The sequence below is a fragment of the Schistocerca piceifrons genome, chromosome 5 (assembly GCF_021461385.2).
Source record: "Schistocerca piceifrons isolate TAMUIC-IGC-003096 chromosome 5, iqSchPice1.1, whole genome shotgun sequence".
In the NCBI taxonomy this organism is placed as follows: Eukaryota; Metazoa; Arthropoda; class Insecta; order Orthoptera; family Acrididae; genus Schistocerca; species Schistocerca piceifrons.
This window is the reverse complement of record NC_060142.1, coordinates 682,086,390-682,094,311: the sequence shown is the minus strand read 5'-3', so window position 1 is coordinate 682,094,311 and position 7,922 is coordinate 682,086,390. Positions and strand designations below refer to the sequence as shown.

General features: G+C 38.7%; 1 pseudogene; it reads left to right on the top strand.

The window, feature by feature from the left end:
• The first annotated feature begins 7,471 nt into the window (after positions 1–7,471).
• On the top strand, positions 7,472–7,589 carry LOC124799481 (annotated as a pseudogene).
• The last annotated feature ends 333 nt before the right edge of the window (positions 7,590–7,922 follow it).

Genomic DNA, 7,922 nt, shown 5'->3' with positions numbered 1-7,922 from the left:
TTTCCAGCGCCTTCAGGACGGAACCGTCGTTGCAGTCTACCCATATTCATGACACTGGCAGCAACTTTAGGAAAGTCATACCATTTCGTCAGCCCAATCCGGACCCTACAGTTCAGCTCATCTATGGTCTTGGGTAAAATGCTGGGTAGTTCTCTATGAGACAGGTAGCAAATAATTTGTGGCCTGCCTGTTCGGCTAAAGAGATCCCAAAAACGAATTTCTATTATTTAATAATTTCTATTATTTAATAAAACTCTATGATTCTTCCTGACTCTAAAAATATATGTACTCTATGTATAGTATATCTTGATTTTCGTGTTTAAATGCGTTTCCAAACCAGATCAGCGCGTGAATGCCTTTGCTGTCATACTACTGTCAAACACAAAAACTTGTCTCAAGTCTTACTATTTAAGTTTGGCGGCGCTATTTCAATACCAGCTCGTTTGTGTAATAGTTTTGAAGACCATACCGACAGTACTACGAGCACGGATTTATTACAGTTGAGCTTTCTGTAGTTCATTTACGATGTTCCCACGTGTTCGTGTAGTAAACCTGTTGTTGTAACCGGCTGTGTCAACCTTTTTACACTATAAAACTCCAGACACGAGTAGATTTAAATGGGTCGTAAATTTTACTGTACTCAACACAAGCGTGCTTTGGGAAACCGTAAAAAATAAAGAAATCGTTACGCCATAGCGAAGTGATGTTAGGCGTCAAAAATCGCTGGGCAGTGGTTCAAAACACAATTTGTAAATAAGATTTTGGTGTTAGAAATAATGAAAATAACGATTACATTTATTTAGTAAGTACATGCTTTCAGAATTGCTTTTGTGTGTTGCTAAATACGAATACGGTAATAGGCAGAAATCCCTTACATTTATTTAGTACATAAGTAAGAAAAGAGGCCTACGTAGCAAAATTATAGTGGAATGGCAATTGTGTGAAGTAACGAAATGTACAATGACATCTACTGTAACATGCATAAATTATAGCCAAGTGAATATTCGCCTTCTCTATGCCATGAGGTGTATTGGGAATAGAAGGAACACAGCGCGGATATTCTGTGCTATGATGGATCTCCCACCGCCACTTGTCAGATTTGAGGGGTATTCTAAACGTTTGTATAATGCCCTAACAGAAGATAGTGGGGTATCTACGCAGAGAGCAGTGAAAGAAACCGTAGATATGTGTCAGTTCACTGATACTGTTGTATACTCGACGGTTTCTGGCAGAAGAGAGGCCATACATTGCTAAATGAACGCAAATGTGACAAAATCTTAAAAGGTTTCAGTGGCCATATGGAAAGCAAGAGGGCAGACTGTAATTTTAGTAGGTCAGTTGCTAGTTAGTAGGTCAGTTGCAATACACTCACTACTTGGTGATGGCGACAAGGCATCAGTAGTGTTTTCGCAGCTAAACCATATGGTGAAACTGCAATTAAAAAGAAAACAGAATTTACAGAACATGTGCCGAAAATAATGGGGGCAAAACTTAGGAAACCCTGCAAGAACACGACAGTAAAAAACTCTTTGATGTCAAAACCATTGGTGGACAAGGCAGACTCACCAAATAAGAAATACAAAACGTCACAGAATATTACGGTGTTTCCAGCAGGAGAAACAGCGAAAATTTCAGTGAGATGAGAAAAAAATGGTAACTCTGTTTAACAGAATATCCAGTGATGAGCATCCACCCCATGGTCTCTGTCCAACAGAAAACACTTTCTATGGCAAGTATAATAGATGTGAAGCAAATCAACAAAAACATGCACAAGCGCAACCAATGGCAGGACCAGCCATTGTTTATATGGTCAGCTGTCAAGTTTCACAGTAATGGTCACCTGCAAGTACCGCTTCACTGCGTACAAAGTTTCTACACATGACAACTCCCTGCTTTTGTATATCATTAACAGCAGGGTTCTTCTCACGCTACCTCATTGAGCACCAGACGTTACCTTCACTTTTTCCGTGTGATTATATGAGGAAGTATTCAGTACGGACGCATATCTGATCATAGTTCCATATTCACATATTTTGAGTACGAGGCGACGCTACGAAGCTATGTAAAAGGCGTTCTGGAATTAAGAAAACCACAGGTTCAGTGGAGCAAGCTTGATTTCACTCCATCGCTGCTTGCAAAAGCCTTGTCCATCTGCACATACATTTTTTTTGTTCTACAATAAAGTAATCAAATGCGACCGCCTCACAAGATCCACAATTCTATGAGGAATTTACGTCAATATCTAATAGTTAGACTGACTCATCAACGCCTAGTCCAAAACGCTGTAGACAGAAACTTCAGATTGGGAGAGGGTGTTGGTCTCATAACGTAGGCCTCGTTTAAGAAGGAGTTTCCGACATTCCACTCCTCAGGGGATGAAATGGGGGCTGAACAGTTTTTTGAAAATATGTCGCAATTAAGGCAGTTTTGCAATTAGACCTACAAAATTGGTACTTGGTTTCCTAGTGAGAACTAAGGAAATACGTGTTTCAAAATTTTTGGAAATTTTGCATCTATGATGGTGAAATTGTGCGTAAATCTTTTAAATAAATTATTACTGAAATACCACAAAATAGTTCTATTTGTATCTATGTAAATTAGTATTTCACTTCTCGGTTACAAAGAAAAAGTACAGGTTCCATTGCTTTTGGCAGTTTCACCCCTAAGGCGATGAAAGAGAAAAAAAAATCGTTATTAAGGAAATTCTGAAGTTAGAACCAGAAAAATAGGTACCTGGTTTTTAGGTCAAAAATGAATGCTTCATAATATTTGGAAATTTAACCTCTCTGGGGTGAAATAGCAGATAAAACGCTTTTTCAATAAATCATTATAAAAACGATCACACTTTTTAAATCCACGCAAATCGGTATTTCAACCTCTGTGTTATAAATAAAAAAAATACATGTCAGTTTTTCAGAAGCACATCTCCTAATGCGGTGAAATATTCTAATGATTTAAGAAAGTATTTAATAAAGAAAGCAATTCTTAAGTTAAATCTATGAATATCTGAATTTTCCTTCTCGGTTAGCGACAAAAAATTATACGTGTCAGTGGTTTTAGAATTTCAACCTCTAAATGGGTGAAACAGGGCCTGACTGATTTACTGACTCATCATGTAAAGCCCAAACGGCTAGGGATAGAAACTTGAAATTCGGAAAAAGTGATGATCTTATACTGTAGGCATCATTTAGCAATAGAATGTTCGAAATTCTATCCCTAAACGGTAACGTAGGGGATGAAAGGTTTTCCGAAAATATATCGCTCTTAAGGCAATTTTAAAGCTGAAACTACGGAAAACTGATATTTCTTGTCTTGGCCACAGATAAAAAAAAAAAAATACTTGCTTCATTATGGTTGGAAATTCAATGCTAAGGAGATGAAACAGGGGTAAAAGTTTATTTTGAAAATAAAACATTATTAAAATAATACTGAAGCATTTTTAATGCTATATTGGCGTATTCAATTACAAATAAAGAATACTGGTACAGGGTGGGTGAAATTGACGATGAAAATTTTTATTAAAATACTTCATTAAGAACGTATTTTTAAAGTGAGATCTAAGAATATTTGTATTTGACTTCTCGGTTAGAAATTTTAAAAAAATGTTTTCGGTGGTTTTGGAAATAGAATTTCTAAGGGGGGTAAAAAATGAATGAAAGCTTTTATGGATATATTTCATTACTAAAGGTATTTTTAAAACAAATCTCTGCTATATGTATTTGGTGTCTCGATTTGAAATTTAAAAAGTACCTGTATCAGTGGTTTTGAAAATTGAGTGTCTGTTGTTGTATTGTTGTTCTGGTCTTATATCCAGAGACTGAGTTCATGAAGCTCTCCATGCTACCATGTATCTCGGAATAACTACTGCAACCTACATCTATCTTAATCTGCTTAGTGTATTCATCTCTTGGTTTCCCTTTACGAGGTTTACTCTCTACGCTTCCCTCCAATAATAAATTGGTAATCCCTTGACGTCTCAGAACATGTCCTTCCAAACGATCCTTTCTTTTAGTCTGGTTGTGTCACAAAGTCATTTTCTCCCCAGTTCTACTTAGTACCTCCGCATTAGTTACGTGATCTATCCATCTAATCTTCGGAATTCTTCTGCAGCACCACATCTCGAAAGCTTCTATTCTCTTCCAGTCTAAACTATTTAACGTTCATGTTTCACTTCCGTAGGTGGCTACACTCCATACAAATACTTTTAGAAAAGACGTCCTGACACTTAAATCTATACTCGATGTAAACAAAATTCCCTTCTTTAGAAACGCTTTCCTTGCCATTGCAAGCCTACATTTTATATCCTCTCTACTTCGACCATCATCAGTTATATTGCTCCCCAAATGGCAAAACTCGTATACTACTTTAAGTGTCTCATTTCCTAATCTAATTCCCTCAGCATGATTTGACTGATGTCGACTACATTCCATTGTTCTCGTTTTGCTATTGTTGATCTTATATCCTCCTTTCAAGTCACTGTCCATTCCGCTTAACTGCTCTTCCAGGTCCTTTGCTGTCTCTGACAGAACACAATGTTTGTATATCTCCTCCATGGATTTTAATTCCTACTCCAATTTTTTTTTTCTGCTTGCTCAACATAACATCGGATATGAGGCTGCAAATCTGTCTTACTCCTTTCTCAACTACTACTTCCCTTTCATGCGCATCGCCTCTTATAACTGCAGTCTGGTTTCTGTACAAACTGTAAATAGCCATTTGCTCCCTTTATTTTACCCCGGCCACCTTCAGAATTGAAAGAGTGTATTCCAGTCAACATTGACAAACAATTTCTCGAAGTCTGCAAATGCTAGAAACGTAGGTTTGTCTTCCCTTAATCTAACTTGTAAGGTAAGTCGTAGGGTCAGTATTACCTCGCGTGTCCCAACAATTCAAAGGAATCCGAACTGATCTTCCTCGATGTCAGTTTCAACCAGTTTTTCCATTTGTGTGTAAAGAATTCGTGTTATTATTTTTCAGCCATGACATTTACACTGACAGAGCGGTAATATTTACAGTTGTCGACACCTGCTTTCTTTGGGATTTGAATTATTATATTCTTCTTGAAGTCTGAGGGTATTTCGCCTGTACATCTTTCCCACCAGATGGTAGAGTTTTGTCATAACTAGCTCTCCAAGGCAAATTCCTCGATTTTGGTCTTTCGTTGCTCTGTTAAATTCTTCACGCAGTATCACATCTCCCATCTCATCTTCATATACGTCGTCTTCTATTTCCATACCATTGCCCTCAAGTACATGGCCCTTGTATAGAACTTCTATATACTCCTTCCACCTCTCTGCTTTCCCTTCTTTGCTTAGGACTGTTTTCCATCTGAGCTCTTGATACTCATGCAGGTTGTTCTCTTTTCTGCAAAGGTCGCTTTAATTTTCCTGTAGGCTCTATCTGTCTTACCTCTAGTGATATATGCCTCTACATCCTTACATTTGTCCTCTACTCATCCTTGCTTAGCCATTTTGCACTTCATGTCATTCTCATTTTTGAGACGTTTGTATTCCTTTTCGCCTGCTTCATTTAGTGCACTTTTATGTTTTCTCCTTCCATCAATTACATTCAATATCTCTTCTGTTACCCAAGGATTTCTACTAGCCTCGTCTTTTAACCTGATTGATCTTCTGCTGCCTTCACTATTTCATCCCTCAAAGCTACTCATCATTCTGCTACTGTATTTTTCCCCTGTATTTGACAATCGTTCCCTAATGCTCTATCTGAAACTCTCTACAACCTCAGGTTCTATCAGTTTATCCAGGTCCCATCTCCTTAAATTCCAATTTTTTTGCAGTTTCTTCAGTTTTAATCTACAGTTCATGACCAATATATTGTAGTCAGAGTCCGGATCTGCCCCTGAAAATGTCTCTTTCTTACCATTATATAGTCTATCTGAAATCTCCCAGTGCCTCTAGGTCTCTTCCACTTTCTTAATTCCTAAACCACGTGTCAGCTATGATTAAGTTATGCTACGCGCAAAATTCTACCAGGCGGCTTTCTCTTTCATTCCTTACCCCCAGTCCATAGTCAGCTACTACTATTGCTTCTCATCCTTCCCCCGTTATCTAATTCCAGGTCCTCACTACTAATAAATTTTCGTCTAATAAATTGTATCGCATGATACATTTCTTCAAACTCATCATCATCTGCGGATCTTGTTGGCAAATAAACTTGTACTCGTGTGGCAGCCGTGGGCTTCGTGTCTATCTTGGCTACAATAATGTGTTCACTATGCTGTTCATAGTAGCTTATCCGTGTTCCTATTTTTCATTCCTTATTAAACTTACTCCTGCATTATCCCGTATTTGATTTTGTAGTTATAGCCTTGAACAGAAGGCTTGTTCCTCCTGCAATCGAACGTCACTAATTCCCACTATATGAAACTTTCACCTATTCATTTCCCTTTTTAAATTTTCTAATTTGCCTTTCCGATTAAGGGATCTGACATTCGACGCTCCGATCCGTAGAACGCCAGTTTTCTTTCTACTTATAGTGACATCCTGCTGAGTAGTCCCTGCCCAGAGATCTGAATGGGGGACTATTTTACCGTCTGAATATTCTATGCAAAAGGACGCCATCATCATTTAACCATGTAGTAAAGCTGCATGCCCTAGGGAAAAATTACGGCTGTAGTTTCCTCTTGCTTTCAGACGTTCGCAGTACCAGCACAGCAAGGCCGTTTTGGTTATTGTTACAAGGTCAGATCAGTCAATCATCCAGACTGTTGCCCTTGCAACTACTGAAAAGGCTGCTGCCCCTCTTCATGATCCACACGTTTGTCTGGCCTCTCAACAGATACCCCTCCGTTGTGGTTGAATCTACGGTACGGCCATCTGTATCGCTGAGGCATGCAAGCCTCCCCACCAACGACAAGGTCCATGGTTCATGGGGCGATTCAATATCTAAAGGAATGAAATAGGACATGAAAATTCTCATGTAAGTATTTCCTTATATTAAAACGTATTTACAGGTAAATCCATGAAAACTGGTATTGGCTTCTACAAAAACATGAGCGACGAAACTTATAATCAAAATATCAACACGCAGAGTCAAAAGGCAACATTTGCCAAAAGTATCTGCAGGAAAGACCATGTTCTAACGTCTCAATTAGCGTGAAAAGTTTGAAAGTTGTTGCAATTTCTAAATAACGTAGTAATTAAATTAAAAGAATTCAAAGAAGTATCTGTGCAGACCATACAGTTTATGTAAGCAAAGCATACTTCATGACTACATTATCGAATTGTTCTCTGGAATACTGATATATTTTAAATTTTGAGACCTCTTTTCGAGAGTCACTAAGTGCTGATAAAAAGTATATAGTTCATTAAGAAAGAATATTAACTTCATATTCTCGATAGAAAAAAAAAATTATCATGACTCGCTGTTCCTTCATATTTAGTCAATTGTGAAAACTATGTTTTGATAGCTTGAATGTAATACGTGTTTAAGTGAAGTGTATATTGTATATGGCAACGGCCTTGCCGCAGTGGATACACCGGTTCCCGTCCGATCACCAAAGTTAAGCGCTGTCGGGCGTGGCCGGCACTTGGATGGGTTACCATCCGGGCCGCCATGCGCTGTTGCCATTTTTCGGGGTGCACTCAGCCTCGCGATGCCAATTGAGAAGCTTCTCGACCGAATAGTAGCGGCTCCGGTCAAAGAAAACCATCATAACGACCGGGAGAGCGGTGGGCTGACCACACGCCCCTCCTATCCGCATCCTAAACTGAGGATGACACGGCGGTCGGATGGTCCCGGTGCGCCACATGTGGCCTGCTGACGGAGTGCATATTGTATATCCATTCAAATTTAGTAAGAACCAGTATCACCAGGGAACCAGCGTGAGCTAGTTCTTTAGAACGTCAATCTGATTTATACGGCTTTGCTCGCCAAACACCCGGTAGGATTAACTATTATTC